Source organism: Nyctereutes procyonoides, unplaced genomic scaffold (genome assembly GCF_905146905.1).
Source record: "Nyctereutes procyonoides isolate TBG_1078 unplaced genomic scaffold, NYPRO_anot_genome, whole genome shotgun sequence".
Classification (NCBI taxonomy): Eukaryota; Metazoa; Chordata; class Mammalia; order Carnivora; family Canidae; genus Nyctereutes; species Nyctereutes procyonoides.
The window spans coordinates 6,826,739-6,839,097 of record NW_026575121.1 but is presented as its reverse complement, the minus strand read 5'-3'; positions in this window follow the sequence as shown (position 1 = coordinate 6,839,097).

Genomic DNA, 12,359 nt, shown 5'->3' with positions numbered 1-12,359 from the left:
AGTTCAATGGGGGCTTACTTAGCCATATTAATATACCTGAGGGCTACTCAAGTGACAATGAAGGACAAAAAGAATAAATAGAAATCAAACAGATGTATCCTGATATATTTATTAAAATGACTTTTAATTATACTACGTCACTGAAGGGCATAGTCCCTTCCTGACATCTGAATCAGTGAGAGTAAAAAGTCAACCATTTTCCACCTTGTTTGGGCATTTTTTTCCCCTCTGAATGGTCTGTTCAGTATCCAGCCTATTAAAGTTTGTTTCTAATTTTTCAAGGTCCTTCAGGATTTTGATCAGTAATTATTACTTTTCTCCTCATAGAGACATGCTGTAAGTTGTCTACAACTAGAACTGATTCAGTTATTTAATTATAATGCTGAAGGAGCTTTGAGTGGTAAATATAGTTGTCACATGACAAATTATGCTTTCTGGAATTCCCAGGTTGGAATTTCCAGCCATAAGCAAGGGTGCTAATTGGCATTTCTGGACAGAGAGTCTGACTAACAAGCTCCCTTCTCAGGAATCAGAAGTGCCTGTTACCTGGCACTAGTTATTAGCAGCTGTGGAGCTGTGCCCCGACAGTGCTGTGTTGCAAACTTCTCTTTAAAATTCCCCCAGCTAAGAGAAGACTAATGAGTCACAGTGCTGGGAACTAAGTAGTCAGGCACCTTGATTTTCAGGAAAATTTGTCTGACTCAAAAACCATGAAAATAAATAAATGTTATCTATTTAGAAAGAGGTAGAGGGATGTGTAGGTGTGGAAAGATTGAAATGGATACAAAAAATGTACATGCAGTAACTCTCTGTTCACTAAAGACACACATACAAATGAAAACTTCCAGGGCAAATGGATGAAAAGGATTACGATTAGTTTGAAATGTTAACAGTTTTTGTAAGTCATGAGATACTGTGTAAAAGTCACAATGCAGTGGACTCACAAATTAATAGGATTAACTGGGAGTAAAATAAAAAATTAAGCAATATAAGGGAGTGTTTAATGCTGTGAAGAAACTGACCGATTCTAACATGTAGGGGTAATTAAAGATAATCCCGAAATAATGGAGCTTATTAATGTTGAAACCAGGAAGAAACAGTCCAACTGTATTTATTTAAAACATATATTTTATACTTAAATTATGTATTAATTTTTATATGTTATTCATTGTGAGCATCATTACGATCCCTTTTTTTATATGTTGATACAAGTTTATTTCTCCTTTCTGATTATAAAAAATATGTTTACCATGAGTAATTCAAAGAGATAGAAGAGACGTAAAAGAAATTCACAGAGAAATCCCAACTGAGATCATTATTGCTAAGAATTTTGTCAACATCCTTGCAGCCACTTTTATGCAAATATCAGTAGGTAGCAGTGTAATAACAATTTTGCATTTGCTGCAAGGTTAAGACATCGTAGCATATGCATAGTCTATCTCTTTTCCTCCTATTCCCTGGGAAGGAAATTCTGTTCACTGAGCATTTTCTTCTTTCCTTACCTTATTATTCAGATTATGGTAAGCACTGAGGAAGAGAAAAGAGGGACAAAAAGACAAGTGGTTGGTCAATTTGCAGGCATAGTTTCTGGTTGAGACTAGGAAAAGGCTGTTGGGGACAGAGAGCCCTCAACTGCTGAAGGCTCTCTAACACTAAAATGTGTTAGAGATAAAAAAGATGGGAAAGGTGGGGGACAGAGGGTATTTTAAGATGTGGTGCTGTGGGTTAGGAATTATATGTTCCTTAATGTTTTCTGGAAGTTGAGAGCAAAGACTAGAATTACTTTGTAATGCCTTTTGGTAGCTGGGCTGTTTCTGTGGGGGTAACACTGCTGAGGTGAATCACATCAGGATCTGGGATTTACATGCTTTACACATAAATGGGATTATATCAGCTACACTGCTTCTAATTCCTTTTTGTTAAAAAAATATGTCTACTCAAGTTGACAAGTATAAATCTCCATGTTTCTTTTTAGTAGATGTATAGGTTCTCTTATATGAATATGCTTACCATATCTGTTTTCACTAGTCCTGTGTTGGTAGATGTTGATTTTGTTTCTTTTTTTTTTGTATATTTTTTTTATTGGAGTTCGATTTGCCAACATATAGTATAACACCCAGTGCCATCCCGTCAAGTGCCCCTCTCAGTGCCCGTCACCCAGTCACCCCATCCACCTGCCCACCTCCCCTTCCACTACCCCTTGTTCGTTTCCCAGAGTTATTGCAGCAAACATCTTTATATATCTTTGCATATTGATGTGGCTGTCTCATTGGGATAGATTATTAACTATAAAATTTTCTGTATAAAATGATATACACATTTTGAGTTTAACCACATAGCGTCAACAGAATTTATATTCCTGCCACCGAATGTAAAATCTCATAGTCACACACAATCTCATTCTTATCATTTATTAGTTGGTGAAGATGACTACAATATCTAAGGGATGTATATGAAGAAGCTGAAACCCAGGGAGTTTAAGAGACTCTCATTTAATGTGTGAGAACTGAGATAGTTCAGACTGTTGGCCTCTCTCAAGGACCTCAGAGAGCCAAGTGACAACAATGTCTCTGAGGCCATATGGAAACTAACGCTGCCCAGAGGGGAAAGGAAGATACTTAAAACTGACAAGTGAAGCTATTTTCAGTTTCATTCATCTGTGTAACAGGGGCACACATACACCATGATGTTGAGATGATGTGTATAAGAGTACTTTCAATCACTAGAAATTGAGATACCATTTGGGGAAACAACTAATCCCTTTATCTGGATAGTTAGGACTGTGTGTGTTTCATGAACAGAAAGGAATTATAAACCTTGTGGTTTGACCTTGCATTTCAGTGACATTTTTATCTTCTGCAAACTGATAGCAAAATTCTCAGTAAATGAAGCATTTATGACAAAAAGTGCTGACAGGGTCATTGCCAATCTGGACCACTTTTCCTTGTGATACCCTGATGATTAGAAGACAGAATGTCCAATTCTGTACTGTCTTATAGCAAATGTGCTCTAGACAGTATCTTTCTCTGTAAATCCATGTCCCCAGGTTGCCTCTGACCTTGGCCCAGCAGCCTGCTGACTCCATGCTTATTTATGTTCATTTTGTCTCTAGCAAAGCTGGTTCAGACAGCCTTCTCTGAGTTTATTTTACCAGCTTAGGTCCTGCTGAACTCTAAAGGATTTCAGACACCAGAACAGCTGTGTTTAACCTCGTCTGTTAGTCCCCGTTCAAGAAACCCATCTGAATTGGCAGTGCTTCTCATAACACAAGTGACACTAAATTACAAATGGAAAAAGTGTTTGGTTTAAAATAAACTGTCACCAGACAAAAGCTTTCTCCTTCCATTTTCTTTTTTTCTGAACTGGCGTCGATCTTATCCTTAGATGAGATTTGTTGTTCTAATCTTTTTAAAAGCACTTATCTCAGAATTTCTGATCAACAAAGGGGGAACAGTTAACTGCTTATAGTAATAAAGATCCAAATCTAACTTTGCAGCTCTGCCTTCTATTCTGAAATAGAATAGCACAGAAAAAATGAATTGTGGACCTTGCAATTGGAGCATGTCTTGTGTTGCTTGGTTATTGGGACTCTGGAGATTAGATTGTCAGGATATTCAGATACCCAGAAAAGCAAATAAACAAAACTCCTACCTGTCTGGTACTACCTCTGTGAGGACAGGACAGCCTCTAAGGTTGGAAATCTATGTAAGGTTGGGGGGTGGGGGGGAGATTTCTGTTAGCAGAGGATGATAATAGTAATTATTTTCAACTATGTCTTCCCCAAAAAGTAGTCCCACCATCTGAGACATGGTCAGTGGAAAGTGTCTATATACAATATGATTAATTTCATATTGCTTAATTCTGGGAACTTTCAGATGATTCTACACAGGCCTACTTTTCTTCAAAAGTTGCCTTATGCAAACTGCAAAATAAGAAAAGAGGGTCTTATAGCTCATTGGTCTTGAAAGAGGTAAAATAGAAGCAGGCTCTCAAGTATCCCTAAGGAGGGCACTGTAGGATTTGTATTGGAAAGGGATCTAAAGACCAAGAATGACTAGCAGGTCAGAAATGTAGACAGGCGCCAGTTCTCTTCCATCAGCTAATTTAAAACTGTCTAAGCTTTTGCCAAATGATGTTCTTAGCTCAACAATATCATTCCCTTTTTCTGTATTCTGTCCTGCATCACAGGAGAGACATTTAGAAATCCCTTTCCAGTAGAATTCTGGATTAAACGTGCCAATGATAGGAGCTTAAGTGAGATTTGGAAGGCAGAAGAAGAGAAGGTAGTTTTGTCTTGTGATAGCCAGGGGAAGGGAGCTGCGATCACTTATAGATTCCTCAGCTCTGGAGTTCCTTTAGGCAGGCAGCTGACATCAGCAGGGACTTCCCTGTGATCACTGCAGATCTCTTAAAGTGGCCTCTTGACCTTTGCTCCCCCAGTTCTTCCAGTGGCCCATGAAATTTGAATTTTCTATATTAAATATAATTAATAAATAATTATAATAATTAAAAATAATTAAATATCTCTCCACTCAAAACTTGTAGAGTCACTTTTTCCTTCCTGAATAATCCTGAATGATGCAAAGGCGTATACACAGAGGCCCAATTCTTTGGTCATCTATGTTGATAAATCTGAATTTTGATTAGCACCAAATTATAGATCAATATATGGCTTACAGACATAAAAACTACGTACGGTATAATTTCATCTTAATGATGTTCAAAAGCAGACTGATTTGTGGTATTAAGTAGTAAGGATAGCGGGGCACCTGGGTGGCTCAGTTGGTTAAACCCCTGCCTTCAGTTCAGGTCATGATCCCAAGGTCCTAGGATCAAGTCCCACATTGGGCTCCCTGCTCAGCAGTGAGTCTGCTTCTCCCTCTCCCTCTGCCCTTCCCCACTGCTTGTGCTTTCTCTCTCTCCCTCACTTTCAAATAAATAAATACAAATCTTAAAAAAAAAGGACAGTGGATGGTGGTTGAGTGATCTGTGAGGAAGGCTTGGGATGCTGGTAAGGTTTGATTTCTTCATCACAGTGTGCTTAGTTGGTTGAATTCCTCTTTATAATAATTCTTGAGCAGAATAATCATAATTTGTGCATATCCTTTGGAAACATTAAACTTAAATTTAAAAATTATCTAAAACTTTGAGGCTGATAGGAAATTTTGGTTTTTAATGTCATTCCTCAAATGACAATGTAATCGTTGAGCTCAGTCTTACTCTTTGATACAACTGAGGCAGGAAAAACCCAATGACCTGCCCAAAGTCTGCCTTCAAGCCCAATTTTCTATACATTTATATTCTGGTTTAATGTGAGAATTTTTAAAAATCAGGTTTTCCTAATAATTTTCCTCATTTTGTTTTCGCTAATACAGTCAAATAGGGATCAACTTTACATAAAAATAGATAAGAGGAATTATTCCAAGCTGATTAGTCATCTCAGGCATTACTTTAAAAATGTAAGTCCAAAAAAATATAATAATAAAAAAAATAAAATAAAAATAAAAATGTAAGTCCAGGGAAAAGGTCTATGGGTAACATTGGTAGAGAATGTGCCAATCTTGCCAAGGTATTTAGAATTTAGGAGTAGAAGGGAGAGAAGCTGCTTCACAATGGACCATTGTGAATTGGATGTGGCTCTAAATCAAGCAAAAAACACATAGTGTAAAATGTCACCAAGAAAAGTAAATTGGATACTGCTTGAAACTCATACTAATTTGTCCATTCATCCATTTCTCACAGCTTTTTCTACCTTTGTGCCATCTAGATAATCATCTCTTAAAGCTTGGGATTCCTAAGGCCTAATGTACCCAGTGTTAATTTCCCTGCCATTCTTGCCCTGAGAATATGGGCTCACCTATAAATGCCCACCAAATGAGCCCTGTATTTCAGGCGTTTCACCAAGGGAGGGCTACTTCCCAGAAAGCCAGGAATTTCATAGTCAACAAAGGATGAGAAGGATAGAGTTTTCTAAACTTGCATCCAGTACAATTCAGAAAAGACTACTTCTCATAATCTATTTGTTCAACATGTATTTGTTGAACTTCTATGATACACCTGGCATTGGGCTAGATACTGAGATCACATGATAAATAAGATGCAATCTCTGCCCCCAAGAAATTCATGATTAGTTGCAAAACAGTCATACAAAATAGAAGTTTAGGTACAGAAATGAATTTTGGTACTGGTTAAAACATATCATTTAAGTTCTAACTATGAGTTTTAAATTTATTTTCTTGATAGCTCTTTGCTGGTCACCTTCCAATATGAGGCTCACTGTTATTTTGGATTAAAAGTTATTTTGAAAATTTATCCTGCTTGAGTTCATTTAAGTGTACTAAATATAGGCATAATATGGGGCATTTCAAGTTCAGATGGTGAGAAGAATATACCTATTGGAAACAGGCTGAGATTTCTTGCTTAAATTTGATACTGATTAGAAGTCTTGGGAGTAGGGAATTTTGTGGCAAAAAACTTCTATAATAGTAACTTGTAAACTGAGTTTGAGAAGTTTCTAAGACATGCTGATGTTGTGTTGAAAGAAAGGCCAAAGATAATGTCGACTATGTTTGTCACCTATCTATCATTAGACAATACGTCAAGGCAAACAGCTTAGAGCGTGGAAACTTAAGAGTAGCTGTTCTAGACTGTGAGTTTCTATATCTTCCCAGAACAGAGAAATTCAATCTCAAAACAAGAGATATCTACTTGCAGTTATTCCTGTTTTGTTGTTCGCGAGATAAATTATCTGCCAAATGTGATCAGAGACTTAAACCAGAAAAGAATATTAATCACTCAAGATATCTTTGACCAAATTTTTATTGCTCATGGGTTTAAATGAGTCAGTATTTGGTTAAAAACTTTGCTACGTGATTCTCCTTCAGCCCTGATAGAAAAATCTGGTGATAAATGTTCAGAAGACCAGGGATCACAAGTAATGTGACTTGGGCCAGATGATGGGAGTGCAGGCAATGAGTTTGAAGTGGAGGGTGCCCACCCTGAGTTCAGGGGTAGCCTCTGCTTAGCTGCAACCAATCTCTGCATATGGAAATATAAGCCTAATACATTCAAGAGAACCTACTCTAAAGGGAAGCTGGAAATCTGCAATTTGGGGTTTTTTCCTAATTTGTAATCATTGTCAGTTAACGCAAAAACCAGAAAAGAAAGGAAAAGATGTGTGCTTCCAGCTACTCTATGGAAGGCTATGAAAGCTCTTTGCTCTCATGGTAACAAAAAGAAAAACTCAAACAAAATTAAGTCATACTTTTCTAGGGGGCTAGCAAAAAGCAGAGAGGACACAGGGAAGCCTTGATGAGCAGAACTGGGTCAACAATTCTTTCTCCAAACCCAGATTTGGCTGAGAAGGCAGCAGTAAAGAAAAGGATAGTAAGCAGAAAGAAAATAACATATTACCTTATGTTCCTGTGATAATTGGATTCCAGAACCCTGAGTTGAATCTGAAGATGAACCCCTCCCCCCAAATAAAAGAAATAAGAAAATAAAGGTGAATCCAAAATACCTTCGGGCAGTCCAGGTGGCTCAGCGGTTTAGCTCAGCCTTCAGCCCAGGGCCTGATCCTGGAGACCTGGGTTCGAGTCGCACATCGGGCTCCCTGCATGGAGCCTACTTCTTCTGCCTGTGTCTCTGCCTCTCTCTCTCTCTCTCTCTCTCTCTCGAATAAATAAATAATATCTTTTTAAAAACAAAACAAAACAAAACAAAAACAAAATACCTTCAACTGTGGCCAACCTTTCTCATAGCTCAAATATTGAAAAGATCAAAAGGCAGTGACAAGGAAGATTCGGTTGTGGTCAACATCAGTTTTCAAAAAAAAAAAACAAAAAAAAAACAAAAAAAAACATCGGTTTTCATTAAAGGAATGCAAATTGAAATTCCAATGAACAAAATGCCATTTCATACCCCTAAAATGGCTAAAATTAAAAGTATGACATCAAATGTTGGCAAGGATGTGAAACAGCTGGAAGTCTTACACACTGCTGGTGGGAGTGTAAAATGGAATAACTACTTTGGGCAGTTTCTCATTGTGACATGTATACCTATCTATGAAAAAGCAGTTCTGTTCCTATGCATATACTTAGGAGAAAAGAAAATTAGGTCCTCCAAAAGACTTGTACAACACTGTTTCTCATTGTGACATGTATACCTATCTATGAAAAAGCAGTTCTAAAAAAAAAAAAAAAAGCAGTTCTGTTCCTATGCATATACTTAAGAGAAAAAAGATTATGTCCTCCCAAAGCCTTATACAACACTGTTATCTATAGCAACTTTATTAATAGTAGCCTAAAATATTCCTGAAAATAGCAGCCATTATTTCCATCAAATCCCACCCACAAAAGAATACATAAATAATTTGTGATATCCACCCAGTGGAATACTATTTAACAATAAAAGGAGCAAAGTACTGACATGCACCAACAATACAAAAGAATCTCTAAAACATATTGAGGGACGCCTGTGTGGCTCAGAGGTTGAGTGCCTGCCTTCGACCCAGGGTGTGACCCTGGAGTCCCAGGATGGAGTCCCGCATCGGGCTCCCTGCAGGGAACCTGCTTCTCCCTCTGCCTGTGTCTCTGCCTCTCTCTCTCTCTGTGTGTCTCTCATGAATAAATAAATAAAATCTTAAAAAAAATTCTTTAAAAAAATAAATAAAACATTATATTGAGTGAAAGAAGCCAGACATGAAATAGTGCATACTTATAAATTTCATTTAAATGAAGTTCAAGAACACCAAAAACTAATGTATGATGACAGAAATAGTAATAATCGTTTCTTTTACAAGGAAAGGTCAGTTTTTGACCAGAGAAGGACATAAGAGCACTTTCTGGAGTAATGGAATTGTCAGTGTTTGGTGTGCTTACTTACGGTATATGCATTTCCCTTTGTAAAATTGTATCTCAATAAAAAAACAAAAATCTCAAATAATAACATTAATAATAACATGTGGGCCAAATAGAATAGTTTTATGACCTATTTCCACCTGTGACTTCAGTCTGGTAGATGAAAGAGCTCTGCCTGCCGGCACCAATCCAAGAATTCATGGATGGAAGAATGACCAATAACCACTCCTTTAGGTTCAGGAGGATCTCCCTATTGTGTTGGCTACTAAGAGAATTTCTCAGCAAGAAAATGCATAGTAGTGATCACAGCTTCTGAGTCCCTTTCTACCCCCAGCTTATGCTCATAATATCCCCACAGTTGTGGCCTGGACTTGAGAATGGGGTTCTGTTGGCTCTCATCTCCCTGGCTTGTTTCTGGGTTGTGATGCTTTCTTCGGCAGCCTGTTCCTGTGTTTAGCTCTTCTAGGATTCTTCTTAAGATTCACCAAGTTTATCCTGAAATAGTTTGCTTGAATCACAGCCAAGCTCCTTTCTAAATCAGGCGGTCTTTACCTGAGTCTGACGTCTAATGGATCTCTGGGTAGAATTCCAGAGTTTGAAAGGGAAAATTGCATCCTCATTTTTACTAATCTGTGATAAAACTTTGCATTTCCATTATGAATGTAAGCAGCAAGCTATAATAATATTAACAGTACCTGTGAACATCGTGATTAAAAATCACAGGCAATTTACATTATGTTATAGCTGTGCAGATATCTCAAAATATCGTTAATGACCATCACTATTTCAAAATTATACTTGCCACAAAATCTTCTTATTTAGTGAATTAAGAAAGATATCTCTATATATCTCTATATCGCTTGAAAATACTTAGATAACAATTTCAGTGTAGTTGCTTTCCATTGTGACACTATGCATTTTATTTATTTATTTATTTAAGATTTTATTTATTTATTTATTGAAACACAGACAGAGAGAGAGGCAGAGACACAGGCAGAGGGAGAAGCAGGCTCCATGCAAGCAGCCTGACGTGGGACTCGATCCCGGGTCTCCAGGATCACACCCCGGGCTGCAGGCGGCACTAAACCGCTGCACCACCAGGGTTGCCCTGACACTATGAATTTTATTTATATGTTTGCAAACATTTCAAAAAAAGGTCTGTATTAATTTTCTATTGCTACTGTGAGAAGTTTCCACAAACTTAGTGATTTAAAACAACACAAATTGATGTCATATTGTTCTATAGATCAGAAATCTGGGTGGAAATCAAAGTGTCAGTTGGACTGTGCCCTTGTAAAGTGGCTGGGGAAAATCCATTCTTTGCCCTTCCCAGCTCCTAGAGGCTGCTTGCATTCCTTGGCTCAGGACTTGCTTCTGTTTCTTCAAAGGCATATTTGTGTCCTTCTCAAATCATATCACTCCAACCTTCCATTCCACTTCCCTTTCCCACTTGTAAAGACTTTTATGATAACATCAGAACCATTTGAATGATCCAGAATAATCTATTTATTTTAAGATCAGCTGATTAGCAATTTTGTCCTTTGTCACGTAACAACATATTCCCAGGTTCTAAGAATTAGATGAGGACATCTATCATAAGGTTCATAGATTTCATCAAACAGTCCAAGATGTCCATGCTATAAAGAATCGAATGCCTTGCCTAAACCCTGGTCTTATTCATGTTGCCTGGTGCAGGCTGTCTTACCGAATTGTGTCAGACTCACTCTAGGTATATCTGTAGCCAAACTGGTCAGAAGCCCTGTGAGAGGCACATCCAAACCCAATCTGAGGAAGCCTAGGCTTTGAGAGAGGAAATTACATGGACTTCAATACAAAGGGTCCTAGCCAAAGTGTCTGTGAGCCCTTTTACTGTGGGTAACACTAGGGAAATAGCCCACCTTCCCCCTGAATTTTGTTACAGCCAAGGCAAGATCCCATTCTGGACTTGTGGATATTACAGGGACAGGGGACATGGATATGCCTCCTGCATTCACATAAGACAAACTTGAGAGACATGTGAGCTGTCAGAGATCCCAGAACATGGAGCAAAGAAGGGACTGGAAGTCTGAAGTAGGATAGACTAGATTTCTGAACCTTCTGGTGTTGGACCATAAAGTCTTAACCTTTGCACTCTAGGGATTTATATACTAAGTTGAGTAGAAGAATATCCTAGTTTTATAGAAAACATCTAAAGTTGAAAATAGTTATTAAAATGAGAAGGACAGTACATGGTCCTTCAAACTAGAGCCTTAAATGATAACTCAGTAACACTCTCAACTTTCATTGCCACCTAAGCTTCATGAGAATATAAAGGCCTTAAAAATATGTTGTCCTGTATTTCTTTGCCTGACGACTTCAACTGCTATTTGCCTCAATAAAATTGTCTGCAGTGCAGAACTATCAATCATTGTTGGTCTGAAAGTGAAAATATTTGGATTTAGCCTTAGTTTTACCTCTAGCCAGCAATAGGATGCCAACAAATTATTTAATGCCACCTGAAGAGCTTTTTAAAAATTTAGGTGCCGGGGATCCCTGGGTGGCGCAGCGGTTTGGCGCCTGCCTTTGGCCCAGGGCGCGATCCTGGAGACCCGGGATCGAATCCCACATCAGGCTCCCAGTGCATGGAGCCTGCTTCTCCCTCTGCCTATGTCTCTGCCTCTCTCTCTCTCTCTGTGACTATCATAAATAAATAAAAATTAAAAAAAAATTTAGGTGCCTAGAATATCAGGCACATGCTTTTTGAATCAGAAATGTCATTGAAGAGCACTGTATATTGAACATCTGTATTTTGAACAAATACTTGATGATTCTCACTATCAAAAGATCACTGGATTCAGTAAGTACATTCTGGTAGGGGGATGTGTTCACCTTCCTAAAGAAAATCATCAGAAATCACTGCACTTAAAATAACTAGGCACGGAGGAGTCAACTTTGATTTTGCTTCCTTTGGTGAACAACTAGGTAATACAAATGGCATTTTCTTGCAATGATCTCTTTAATAAATGGCAAATGTTTTTCTTCTGGCAATCAATGCCGGGATTAGTTTGCTTTCTATCTTGCACAGATCTGGAATAAAATTAAGTTTGAAGTCTTCCTCCATGAAAACAAGTTTACCAGATATCAATCCATTTAGCAAACCATTGAAATTTTGATTGCACCTTAATGTTATTCTTCCATCTTCTAGTTTAGCCAAAAGATATTTGTGGGAATAAAAATCTGAAACCTGAAGGAAAGGATGAAGTGGGAGGGAGGTGATTTCATAGGGTGTAGCAGATAAGAATTGGCATGCTAACTCACATTTATAGTGTTTCTTGTTACTCTTCACTAAGGTTAAACTAGAAAAAAGTATTATGATTTTTGTATGAATATCATTTACCCATCTTGTGCCGAAAGTCTGAACCCAGAGAATAGACTTCATTTCTGGGCTGTTGATTGAAAGAGAAAAAGTATGCCAAGTGCCATAGGTACTTTCATTTAAGGAGACTGCATCCTTTTTTTGTT